Here is a 13,803-nt window from a genome sequence, read left to right on the forward strand (position 1 = left end):
TACGCGAGTCCAAACGCATAAAAGCAATTGTTTGTGTTACTTTCTAGTTTTGACCCTTAAGGCCAATAATATGATGCCAAACAAACCTAAAAACTGAAAAGTATGATGACATAAAAGAATTGAAATTACATGTAGACCAAAGTAGGAAGAATAGAAATTACATGTAGCCCAAAGCGTAGGATCTGTTTTTTTGGTGAAACTATTAGTGGTTCACTAATCTGGCTTGAAATTTGAATTAGTGACCTAAGAATTTAAGTGTTTAATATGTTTATTATAGGAAGTATAAACTGTAAACAATAACTTAAAAAGTTTACCTTTATAACTGGTGCCTACACGAATCAAGAAATTGATTAGAGAATTACTGTTATTTGTTAATTGTAGATTCAATCTTATTAGAATTGACTGTGGATTTGGATTGAATTGACTGTGGACAATTATCTCAACACTGTCAGCATGTATCAGACTTAACAATGCATAATTTATGTTTACGAAACAAAACAAAACCAAACTTACCTTCACTTGTAGGTCATTTGTTCCATCAGTTTGTTGTTGTTCAATCATAATTGATGACTACAAGAATTAAAATACTGATTAAAGACGTGGTCTGTAAATCAACACAAAGCAAGAAGATAATTGGTATGTACCTTTTCAGTCTTCTATTCTTGCTCCATACAACTTCGTGTTTATCAGATAATAATTCTAATAAGAACATCACTCTACCCTAGTTATATAGGAAACTAAAAAATCTGTAGTTAACATATGTACAACATTGTATTTGGTTTAGTATTACCTTCATTGCATAGTTGGCTGCTTCGAATAGGTAGTAGTTATCCATTAGGGTGTAGTCATCCATGGCTGCAAATCTTTGCTGTCTGAATGGAAATGATATGTAAGCAAGGAATACAGAAGCTTGGGGTAAGTATTATATAATCATCATACTGGGTAGTTACATCCTCCACTACTCCACTAGCTTGGTGAAATAAAAGGAACTTAAACTGTATTTTGTTTTTTTCAGTTTCTAATTTTGTATTTTTATTGGCTTATCTTAGGAAACTGCCGCTAACTGAATAATCATGGGAGAGAGAGTGTCAAACCGACACCAACGACTGAGATTAAAAGATGGGGACTTTATACGGCTGTAATTGTCCCATAAGTTGGTTACAAACAACGGTGACAATATAGTATAGAATATCTGATTGCTTGATAAATACTCTACAGAGAAGGAGGATCTTGTTAGATCACTTGAAATATCTCGAGCTTAACAATCTTGATTTTGACGTCGTACTCTTAAACACGAAGCCAGACTATAATCTTGCAGTCTTGAGTCCACATATGACTTCTGGTTCAAGCATGGATGTTAACAACAAGATATTTCAGCGCGAGTGGCATGACACTTATTATTATATTGTTCTATATATAATAAGCTAATGTAGTTTGACAATTTCTACATTTTCTGTTAACTATGATTTCTTTCCACTTATTGTTGATAATTTTTTGTAGGTAAGGGTTTCCACTGGTACATTACATGAGCCATCACCAAATATAACAAAAAGACATTGACCTGGAGGCATCCGCTCACCGGATTTATGTATTTCTATCTACACATAAAGTTTATGAGTTGCTTCCTAAGTCAAGCAAGGTCTGATATGATTATTGGTTTTTCAATAAAGGAATTAATTTGAATTTACGGCTTCTTTTCATATCTATTCCTTAATTGTTTTGTTCTCTGGTTATTGCCTTGGATGTTGATTTACCTGTAAAGTATGCATTTCATATCCATTATGAGCAGGTCTTTTCTTGATATCTTTTGAAATAAACTGTGGCATGCATTTCTAATGTAACTAATCTCTTTATGGGAAATGTTGAAAAACTTTAAAACCAAAAGTAGAAATGGTGTATGATAACTAATTTTATACTACATAATTTAATGTCTATTTCTCTTTTTATTTTATAAGTTTGGTATTTTTAAGTTACGGCATAAAACTCATTTTTGCTTAATGTCTGCAGATTATAGTAATAACTAGGTGGTTTATAATTGAGATATGTTTTTAGTTTTTATCACATATGATTTGTTGTCGAATCCTTCCTGTTTTTATTTGGTAAATCAAGTTCCAAACTATTTTTTCTTGAAAACTTATATGAACAAATTACTGAATTACTATTTAGTTATATATCCCATCTTGTGAAAATGAATCACTTGAATGCCAATTACTATTTAGTTTATATGAGGACTAAAACTTTAGTTTTAGAAAGATATTTTAATATTTTAATTTGACATGTTGATGTATGAACAAACTAACCATGACTATATCCTCTGGTGACTTGATGTTGCAGGCTCAGTAATGACAGAACCATCATACTAAAGACTTGCCATCGTTTGTTTGTGATTGGAAGATTTCCGTTACATCCATATCTTTTGTGACATAAGTAGAAAATCATCATGGCAAATGTGAGGTTTCTTATAGTTTTCGAAGGTGTTTTTCAGAACATATATACAAGATGATGTTTTGGTATATCATGTGGTGGATAAATTCACCTAAATTCAATGATTATTGCAGATCATACATTGATGCGATCTTGTTTCTAACTGGAACAATTTCTACAAAATCTAATTTGTTTCCTAATTTAAGCGAAGTCCTTTCAACCCGAAAATCTAAAGCAAAGGATAGATATCACTCTTTCAAGACAACTAAGTGATTCTAATCATCATATAGTGTTACACATGAACACGACATGATTAACTAATCGTGTCATTTTATTTTTCAAACACGGACGAGTTCATAAACCTGTTATACGACACGACCGGCTAACACAATTTTTGTTTTTTAAACGGACCACCACTTCTAGACAAAGGTTTTAAATTAAAGGAGACTGCGCCTTTTTGTTTTTTACAACAATTTCCACCTCTTACGTTTAATTTAAACTAAAGATCCAAAATTTTGTTGTGCCAGAATGTATATAGAACGTAGTATCATATCATTTAGGTGTCCTTCAAAGCCGTTAAAAACTTACTTCGCCACAAAGTACAGGTGTCATTTTAAGGTTTGAGTTATGTTCTCGTCCCGTATTGTCACACCACCGCAACGCGCGAGTTCCCCACTAGTAATATCATAAATAGATTAAATAGATTTTTTTTTTCAATTAGAAAATATGATATATTTAAAAATGCATGGATAATAAGAAAAAATAAGATAATATGTTTATGGTTATGGTTCAGAAACCTTAAAGTAATTGATTAATTATTGCCGTTCAAACAAAAAAAAAAAAGATTAGTTTTAGTATCCCGCTTAAAAAATATATCCCGATACATAAATAAGTATCAAAATTTGGTGCTATGTTGTTTTCAAGCAATTTATTCAATGTAGAAAAAGGGAAGGAAACTTCTTAGCAAGTCATCGAGCAGCCTAGGATTCGCTTTGTTTGTCCCTTTCCAATATTTAATTCTTCGTTGGTATAGATCGGACTTCACTAGTTTTTTGTTTTTATTTTTTAATGTTTTTGTTATTTTTTATAATTTATATCTTAAGGGAAAAATCTATTCCAAAACTAGCAAAATGTGCAGAACATACAATGGGAGGTTAAAGAAGAAATTACACCATACATTCCACCTTTCCACTCTTAATTTTGCATCTTCGTCCTATGAATTAATTACTATTAGCCACCCAAAATGCCTTCTCACAATCTCCTCCCAACTACTTTTTTTAGTAACAATCTTTTACTCCTAAATATCAGTTATCTTGCTATTATAAGGATTTAAACTCACACTATATTTGTAAAAGAGAATCATCAATGCCACTAAATCATAATGCTATAAACAAGTATTTAAAAATAGTTTAATAGTAAAAGAAGCAAAGCAAGAGAAAGTTTGAAATACATGTAATAAGTATTTTATTTTTAATACCCGTATCTTTTTATTTTATCGGGGATTAGGGGTACCGTGCATTACCTTTTCTTTTTAACTAAACCATAATAGTCATCTAAATAAAGTTAAAAAAAGCATAAAAAATAGTTAAATTTTGAAACTTCCAAGTCTAATTATAACAAAATAGTTAACCTTGGTAATTTTTATATTCAACTAAACCATAATAGTCATCTAAATAAACTAATTATTTTGGTAATTATTTTTCAAATCACCTAACTTATTAAATAATTTTTCCAAACTCCCTCTATTTGGGAAAAAAGTCAGGGTTATTAGTATTATATATATGGTAAGTGGTGCACATATATTATTTCCTTATTAAAATTTTAATGATTTTATCATTATATATTAAGAAAAGATAAAATAAGTATTACGATACACAATTTAAAAGTGAGGAAAAGAAAGCTGCTAAAAGAATTAGGATACGTAATTTAAAAAAAGCGAAGAAAAGAAAACTGCAATAGGTTAAAATGAATTATAATACAATAGGTTAATTGAATAATAACTAAAAGGAAAATAATTACAAATAGATTAAAAAATTACCCATTTAGGTAATTATTTTTCAAATCGTTCAATTTAGTAAATAATCTTCCTAACTCCCTCTATTTGAAAAAAAAAAAAAAAAAAAAAAAAAAACTCAATCAACCCCTGTTGATTTAATAGTACATGGTTGTATAAGGAGTGTGTGCTTGGTTGTTTTACGCCTGTATAAGACCTTCTATGTACTCTATATGCTCGTTATAGGGCATCCAATGGTAGGTTATACACCCATATAGAGGTATAAAATCATTTAAAAATTAAAAATGTAATACGCCCATATTCATCTAATCTAACTTATAATAAACGAGTACAAATAATGACACATGGCATTCTCTCTTTAACTTCATAAATTTAATTTATAATTATTTAATAAATTTCTTTTAATATTAATATTAATAACTAATATATAGATACCATTTATTTTTATCCTTATCTTTATCTAATATTAATAAATAACTTTAATTTTGCAATTTAGACCCTTTGTTTTTTTTACTTTTAACCCAAAGTTTTTCATCTTTTGCAATTTAAAAAAAAAGTTGGGATTAAAGATGAAAAACTTTGGGTTAAAAGTAAAAAAAAAACCAAAGGGTCTAAATTGCAAAATTGAAGTTATTTATTAATATTAGATAATGATAGGGATAAAAATAAATGATATCTATATATTAGTTATTAATATTAATATTAAAAGAAATTTATTAAATAATTATAAATTAAATTTATGAAGTTAAGGAGAGAATGCCATATGTCATTATTTGTAGTATTTTATTATAAGTTAGGTTAGATTTTGGTCCACCATGCTTATCATCTTTCCCAAGTTATTTGTCACCGCAACATGCGTGTGGGGTTCATCAAATTTTTCGTATATTTTTCCCGTTTGACTGGTCCGTCGCAGCGCATCTATTTTTCTCCGTTTAACAAGTTCTGTAGGTCCCTTTTCTCGGAGGATCGAGAACAAACCTAAACCTTGTTATACTAACCCACTAGCGAGTGCGGAATCCAAGCTAGTAGGCAAACCGGAATGAAGTAAGAACAAACACAAGAACACACAAAGTTCACCGATTAACACCACTGTATTAATACGTATGAAGGTTCCGGTTACAAGCACAATGTTTACAAAACCAAAGATGTAAACTCTCAAGTGTGTGTGTGTGTGATTTCAGCAGAATGCTCTCAAGCTCTCTAACTCTTGTCTGTGTGCTTCTATCTAACACTAACACACTGCATGGGTATTTATACCCATACATAGCAGGTCTGGTCGAAGGACTCGATAGATGGTCCGAAGGATCATCTATCGATGACAGGGAGCTCGAACGATCAGCATGGACATCGAAGGATCATCCTTCGATGTCTAATGGTTGAACTATGGTCGAACCATATCTTTCGAGCACCTCGAAGGATCAGTTGTATCCTTCGAGGCTATCCTTCGATCCAGACAACATCATGTTGTCCAAGTCAAACTAGGAGGATAGTTGACTTGGTCAACTTACAGACTGACTTTGGACATCGTTTACATACAGACCGAATACAGACAAAGTACAGACACAAGTGCACCAACAAACTCCCCCTTGGCTGTAGCTTTGTCTTTATCTTCTATAGTTGCAGACTCGTCTTGAACTTCGACGGTCTTTGGTCTTTGAGTTACCAAAACTCTGATGTCCTTTCAAGTCTTCAATGTCGGAGGATCTTCAAAGTCTTCACGCCTTGAAAGCAGAGAGTGTATCAACAAACTACCCGTATCATGTAGGAAGTGTGTTGACAAACTCCCCCTTAACATAAGCTCCCCCTTGAGTTATGCTCGTGAATGGACTTTATCTTTATGAAGTGAGATCCTTGTGGTGTTGAGGATGGTCAGCGGCTACTCGATCATCTTCATCAGTTGAGTGCCTTCTCGTCGTGTCTTCATTCCAAAGCTTGTCATCGACCATGTTCTCCTAGCCTTTAGAATCTGCACATGCAAGAGATCTAAACGCGTAATGAGAACAACTGCTTGGAACATAGTATAAGCAAATGACACACGAATGACCATGTCACAATCAAACACCGTCCGACAGTTTGAAAGTTTAATAAATTTTTCAATTTTAGTCTTTAACTTTCAAAACATGCAAATTTCGACCGTTTATGAAGATTTAGTCAGTTCGGTTTTCGTTCAGGTTTCACGTAACGAAGACTCGAGCTCCAACATCGTATGATCGAAAATAAAGTAGAAAGAAAATCTTTTTGGCTTTTATAAAGTTTATATTAAAACACTCCTAAAATCTTTTTGGTATATTTGAAAGTAAAAGACAACAATTTAAAATCCTTTGAGTGTTATCAAACGACATCACCGCTAATGTCGTGCTGATATGCACCAAACGACGAAACTGTTTAAAAGAAGCAATAAAAGTTACGCAGTAAATAAATAAATATATACAGACATTCTTTTTGTGAGTTTCGAGGGTAAGAGAATCATATCAGTGTACGGTCATGCCAAAACACTCTTGTTGTTCAGTTAGTTAATATTAAAATAAGCATCCTATAACAATTATCGGTATTGTTGTCCACTTAAGCTCAACTTATCAGATGTAATCATGTTTAGAGGATACGTTAATGTATGATTTATACTTACCAACCGGTGTTCATCCACATCACGACACATTCCCGTATCAAGGTATGCACGAGAGTTCATCTTACCGGTGAGTATACCGATTATCATCTGTTTGACCGTATAAATTGTGAGATACTCACTTATTTTGATTTGAAAAAAGTCCTTTGTGATATAATCACTTATTGATAAGGAACTTGATTTTCGTATGCATGAGGGCACAGGTGCAAGTCCGTGAACAGGTCAGTACTTCCGTACAGCAGAGAGACGAACTTGACACCCGGATAAATGTGATATTTTATCACTTATTTGATTTGGACATGTGATTGTTTATCACTTATTGAGGTCGAATGCAGTATGTAGTATGTACACGTATGTATAGTATCATGGAAGATCTAGACTTGCGTCCCCGTTATTTTTCGGTAAAAGATACAACCATGATACCCAGATGATAAGCAGCATAAAGACCGAATATCTCAGAACCTCGGCAATCTATCAAACGAAATTTCGGTACTAAGACCATATGCCAATGAATGGTTCCCACCTGATCTTCAGTCGATTAAGATTTATATCACCCTGCACACTTTAAAATGATTGTGAGCCTACCGATACATCTTATATAGAGCTGCTTATCGTTTTTCATTTAAGGTTTAAAGAGGTTTGGATAGACCACTGATGTACTATCATTTTCTCTTTTGCTCTCCAGGAAACTCATTTTTGTTTTTCTATTGTTTTTGTGTTTTTGAAATTTTTCGATGTTTTTGGATTTTCCGATTTTTGGATTTACTCCCCCTAAAATCAATAAACTAAGACAAATTTAAAAACACAAAGGTATTTATAAAAATGATTTTCCGATGTTGGTTTACTCTTGCTTGACCTTAATGCCATTTACCAATAATAAGAAGTCAAATCTAGATTTGTCAAAAGCTTTGGTAAATAAGTCGGCACGTTGGTCATCGGTGTGGACCTTAACAACATCGATTAGCCTTTTCTCAAAGCAATCACGTATGAAGTGATATTTGATTTCGATGTGTTTGGTCTTTGAATGCTGCACAGGATTTTTAGTGATATCTAAAGCAGCAGAATTATCAACGTATATAGGAGTAGTTAGGAATTCAAAACCGTAGTCCCGCAATTGTTGTTGGATCCAAAGAACTTGTGAACAACAACTTGAGGCAGCAATGTATTCAGCTTCGCATGTTGATGTAGCGACACACGTTTGCTTCTTGCACTGCCATGTGACTAGGCGATTTCCTAAAAACTGACATCCAGCCGTTGTGGATTTGCCGTCGATTTTACATCCGCCAAAATCAGAATCACTGAATGCGACCAAGTCAAAGTTATTATCCCTAGGATACCACAGACCGGTGTCGGGGTAAGCCTTCAAATAACGAAAAATCCTTTTGACAGCTGCAAGATGTGAGGCCTTCGGATTAACTTGATATCTGGCAAGTAGGCACGTTGGGTACATTATATCTGGCCTTGATGCTGTGAGGTACATAAGGGATCCGATCATCGCGCGATAGTATGAAGGGCTAACAGATTCACCCTTCAAGTCAGGAGTTATTCCGTGATTAGTTGGCAGTGGGGTACCAATGGGCGTTGCATCGGACATCTGGAACCGGCTCAAGATGTCTCCAACATATTTAGTCTGATGGATGAATATCCCAGACTCCGTTTGTTGCACTTGTAGGCCCAAAAAGAAATTCATTTCCCCCATAGCACTCATCTCGAACTTATCCTGCATGATGCGCTCGAAATTCCTACACAAAACATCATTAGTAGAACCAAAAATAATATCATCAACATATACCTGTACCAGAAGAAGATCTCCATCTTGTTCTTTGATGAAGAGAGTACAATCGATAAGACCTCGTCGAAAACCGTTCTCCAGCAGATATGTAGATAAGGTTGCATACCAAGCTCGTGGCGCTTGATGAAGACCATAGAGAGCTTTGTTGAGCAACCAAACCCGATCGGGATGGACAGGATCTTCAAAACCTGGAGGCTGTTCGACATATACCTCTTCTTCAACCACACCATGTAAAAATGCACTTTTGACGTCCATCTGGTAAACCTTGAATCCTTTGAATGAGGCATAAGCCAGAAAGATCCGAATAGCTTCCAGACGTGCAACAGGTGCATAGACTTCGTTATAGTCGATCCCTTCTATCTGACGAAAACCTTGAACGACTAAACGAGCTTTATTCCGAATAACCACTCCACGGTCGTCTTTCTTGCATTTGAAGACCCATCGAGTGCCAATCTTCTTGTAATTCTCAGGCTTTTCAACAAGCTTCCAAACACCAAGCTTGTGAAATTGCTGTAATTCTTCTTGCATGGCTTCAACCCAGGCACTATCTTTCAATGCTTCTTTCCACGACTTTGGTTCTTCTTGTGACACGTAACACGCGAAGGACCAGTCATTTTGTTGACCAGATTCTCTTATAGCTGAATACAAACTAGCATTCCGGTTGTTTCTCAGCTGATTACGCGTCTGCACACCGCGATGGACATCTCCTATGATATTCTGCTGTGGATGGATATCGTGAATCCTCATTTCAGGATTATCTGGCACACGAGCATTGATACCCAAATTATTCAGATTAAGATCAACAACCAACTCCACACCAGGAATGTGGTTAGAGGTGGATGCATTCCCTTCAGCAGTATCTATATTCTGCGTATGAGGTGTATCACCAGAGGCACCTTGAACAGGAGCAGCTGGAGCTGAAGATCCTTCGGCTGCATCATGATATTCATCATCTTCAGAAGAGTCATTATAATCAGCAGCATCTTCAAAAACCTCATTTTGAACCATATTGTTGACTGACGAAGAAGCTTGAAGGTCAACAACAATAGGTCTAACCAATGGTGAGACAGCAGCGTTGTCACTTTCCAACAACATTCGAGCCGCTGCTGATTCTTCGTCAAAGGTTGGCAGATTGAAGGAGTCAAATAGCCCATCATAATCGAACATCCACGGATCACCCGGAGCCCTAACAGGACTCGTGTACCTTTGAACCCTAACTTCGCTCCATAGCTCAATCTTTTTGGTAGCTAGATTCCAAACACGAAAATTCGGAGTAGCATATCCAAGGAAGAAACCCTCGATAGCTCGTGCACCAAACTTTCCATCCGGCTCAATCATAGTACAAGGAGCACCAAACGGTTCAAGGTAAGAAAGATCCGGTTTCCTTTTCTGAAGGAGTTCGAAGCAAGTCTTGCCATGTCTCTTAACTGTAAGAACTCTGTTCAACGTGTAGCAAGCAGCCGATACAGCCTCCCCCCAGAATTGAATAGGGAGTTCCGACTCTACTAACATTGTTCTTGCAGTTTCAATAATAGTCCGATTCTTCCTCTCAGCGACACCATTTTGTTGTGGAGTATAACGAGAACTGTACTCATGAAGAATGCCTTTAGAAGTACAAAACTCATCCATAACTTGATTCTTGAATTCAGTTCCATTGTCGCTTCGGATCCTTTTCACTTTCAACGTATAGAGATTCTCCAACATTGTAAGAAGATCCTTGAGGATGCCAGGAGTTTCACTCTTGTGTGCCATAAAAGATACCCAAGAAAATCTAGAGTAGTCATCAGTAACTACTAAACAATAAGCATCACCAAACGTTGTCTTGTGCTTCATAGGTCCAAAAAGGTCCATATGAAGACGTTCGAGAGGCATGCTGACAGTGTTGATTTTCTTCAAAGGGTGAGACTTCTTTGTTTGCTTCCCCTTTTGGCACGAGACACAGATATCTTGCAAATGAAAACTTCTCACAGGCACACCATTCACAAGATTATTTTTCACCAAATGGTTCATTTTTCTCAAGTGAATGTGTCCCATTCTTCTGTGCCAAGATATAGACTCCTTTTCTGTGGCTTTTGAGACAAAACAAGTGACTTGTGCAGATGTTGTAATCGCCTGGCTCATGTCGAGAATATAAAGGTCATTAACTCTCGGAGCCGATAAGAGAATCCATTCTTGTGGAATTTTGAATCCAGGTTTCAGCACATAGCAGCCAGCATCATCAAAAAACACAAAGGATTTTAGGAGTGTTTTAATATACCAAAAAGATTTTAGGAGTGTTTTAATCCGATTTTGATAGATTGCCGAGGTTCTGAGATATTCGGTCTTTATGCTGCTTATCATCTGGGTATCATGGTTGTATCTTTTACCGAAAAATAACGTGGACGCAAGTCTAGATCTTCCATGATACTATACATACGTGTACATACTACATACTGCATTCGACCTCAATAAGTGATAAACAATCACATGTCCAAATCAAATAAGTGATAAAATATCACATTTATCCGGGTGTCAAGTTCGTCTCTCTGCTGTACGGAAGTACTGACCTGTTCACGGACTTGCACCTGTGCCCTCATGCATACGAAAATCAAGTTCCTTATCAATAAGTGATTATATCACAAAGGACTTGTTTTCAAATCAAAATAAGTGAGTATCTCACAATTTATACGGTCAAACAGATGATAATCGGTATACTCACCGGTAAGATGAACTCTCGTGCATACCTTGATACGGGAATGTGTCGTGATGTGGATGAACACCGGTTGGTAAGTATAAATCATACATTAACGTATCCTCTAAACATGATTACATCTGATAAGTTGAGCTTAAGTGGACAACAATACCGATAATTGTTATAGGATGCTTATTTTAATATTAACTAACTGAACCATTCTTGCGGAAAATCATTTTTGTAAATACCTTTGTGTTTTTAAATTTGTCTTAGTTTATTGATTTTAGGGGGAGTAAATCCAAAAATCGGAAAATCCAAAAACATCGAAAAATTTCAAAAACACAAAAACAATAGAAAAACAAAAATGAGTTTCCTGGAGAGCAAAAGAGAAAATGATAGTACATCAGTGGTCTATCCAAACCTCTTTAAACCTTAAATGAAAAACGATAAGCAGCTCTATATAAGATGTATCGGTAGGCTCACAATCATTTTAAAGTGTGCAGGGTGATATAAATCTTAATCGACTGAAGATCAGGTGGGAACCATTCATTGGCATATGGTCTTAGTACCGAAATTTCGTTTGATAGATTGCCGAGGTTCTGAGATATTCGGTCTTTATGCTGCTTATCATCTGGGTATCATGGTTGTATCTTTTACCGAAAAATAACGGGGACGCAAGTCTAGATCTTCCATGATACTATACATACGTGTACATACTACATACTGCATTCGACCTCAATAAGTGATAAACAATCACATGTCCAAATCAAATAAGTGATAAAATATCACATTTATCCGGGTGTCAAGTTCGTCTCTCTGCTGTACGGAAGTACTGACCTGTTCACGGACTTGCACCTGTGCCCTCATGCATACGAAAATCAAGTTCCTTATCAATAAGTGATTATATCACAAAGGACTTTTTTCAAATCAAAATAAGTGAGTATCTCACAATTTATACGGTCAAACAGATGATAATCGGTATACTCACCGGTAAGATGAACTCTCGTGCATACCTTGATACGGGAATGTGTCGTGATGTGGATGAACACCGGTTGGTAAGTATAAATCATACATTAACGTATCCTCTAAACATGATTACATCTGATAAGTTGAGCTTAAGTGGACAACAATACCGATAATTGTTATAGGATGCTTATTTTAATATTAACTAACTGAACAACAAGAGTGTTTTGGCATGACCGTACACTGATATGATTCTCTTACCCTCGAAACTCACAAAAAGAATGTCTGTATATATTTATTTATTTACTGCGTAACTTTTATTGCTTCTTTTAAACAGTTTCGTCGTTTGGTGCATATCAGCACGACATTAGCGGTGATGTCGTTTGATAACACTCAAAGGATTTTAAATTGTTGTCTTTTACTTTCAAATATACCAAAAAGATTTTAGGAGTGTTTTAATATAAACTTTATAAAAGCCAAAAAGATTTTCTTTCTACTTTATTTTCGATCATACGATGTTGGAGCTCGAGTCTTCGTTACCTGAAACCTGAACGAAAACCGAACTGACTAAATCTTCATAAACGGTCGAAATTTGCATGTTTTGAAAGTTAAAGACTAAAATTGAAAAATTTATTAAACTTTCAAACTGTCGGACGGTGTTTGATTGTGACATGGTCATTCGTGTGTCATTTGCTTATACTATGTTCCAAGCAGTTGTTCTCATTACGCGTTTAGATCTCTTGCATGTGCAGATTCTAAAGGCTAGGAGAACATGGTCGATGACAAGCTTTGGAATGAAGACACGACGAGAAGGCACTCAACTGATGAAGATGATCGAGTAGCCGCTGACCATCCTCAACACCACAAGGATCTCACTTCATAAAGATAAAGTCCATTCACGAGCATAACTCAAGGGGGAGCTTATGTTAAGGGGGAGTTTGTCAACACACTTCCTACATGATACGGGTAGTTTGTTGATACACTCTCTGCTTTCAAGGCGTGAAGACTTTGAAGATCCTCCGACATTGAAGACTTGAAAGGACATCAGAGTTTTGGTAACTCAAAGACCAAAGACCGTCGAAGTTCAAGACGAGTCTGCAACTATAGAAGATAAAGACAAAGCTACAGCCAAGGGGGAGTTTGTTGGTGCACTTGTGTCTGTACTTTGTCTGTATTCGGTCTGTATGTAAACGATGTCCAAAGTCAGTCTGTAAGTTGACCAAGTCAACTATCCTCCTAGTTTGACTTGGACAACATGATGTTGTCTGGATCGAAGGATAGCCTCGAAGGATACAACTGATCCTTCGAGGTGCTCG

General features: G+C 35.5%; 1 long non-coding RNA gene across 1 annotated transcript; it reads left to right on the top strand.

Annotated features, from left to right (window-relative positions):
* Positions 1-1,505: 1,505 nt before the first annotated feature.
* Positions 1,506-2,513, top strand: LOC118487170. Its single transcript, XR_004880587.1, has 2 exons — positions 1,506-1,639; positions 2,335-2,513. It is a non-coding gene; the product is annotated as an uncharacterized LOC118487170 (long non-coding RNA).
* The last annotated feature ends 11,290 nt before the right edge of the window (positions 2,514-13,803 follow it).

The sequence above is a fragment of the Helianthus annuus genome, chromosome 15, assembly GCF_002127325.2.
Source record: "Helianthus annuus cultivar XRQ/B chromosome 15, HanXRQr2.0-SUNRISE, whole genome shotgun sequence".
NCBI lineage: Eukaryota > Viridiplantae > Streptophyta > Magnoliopsida > Asterales > Asteraceae > Helianthus > Helianthus annuus.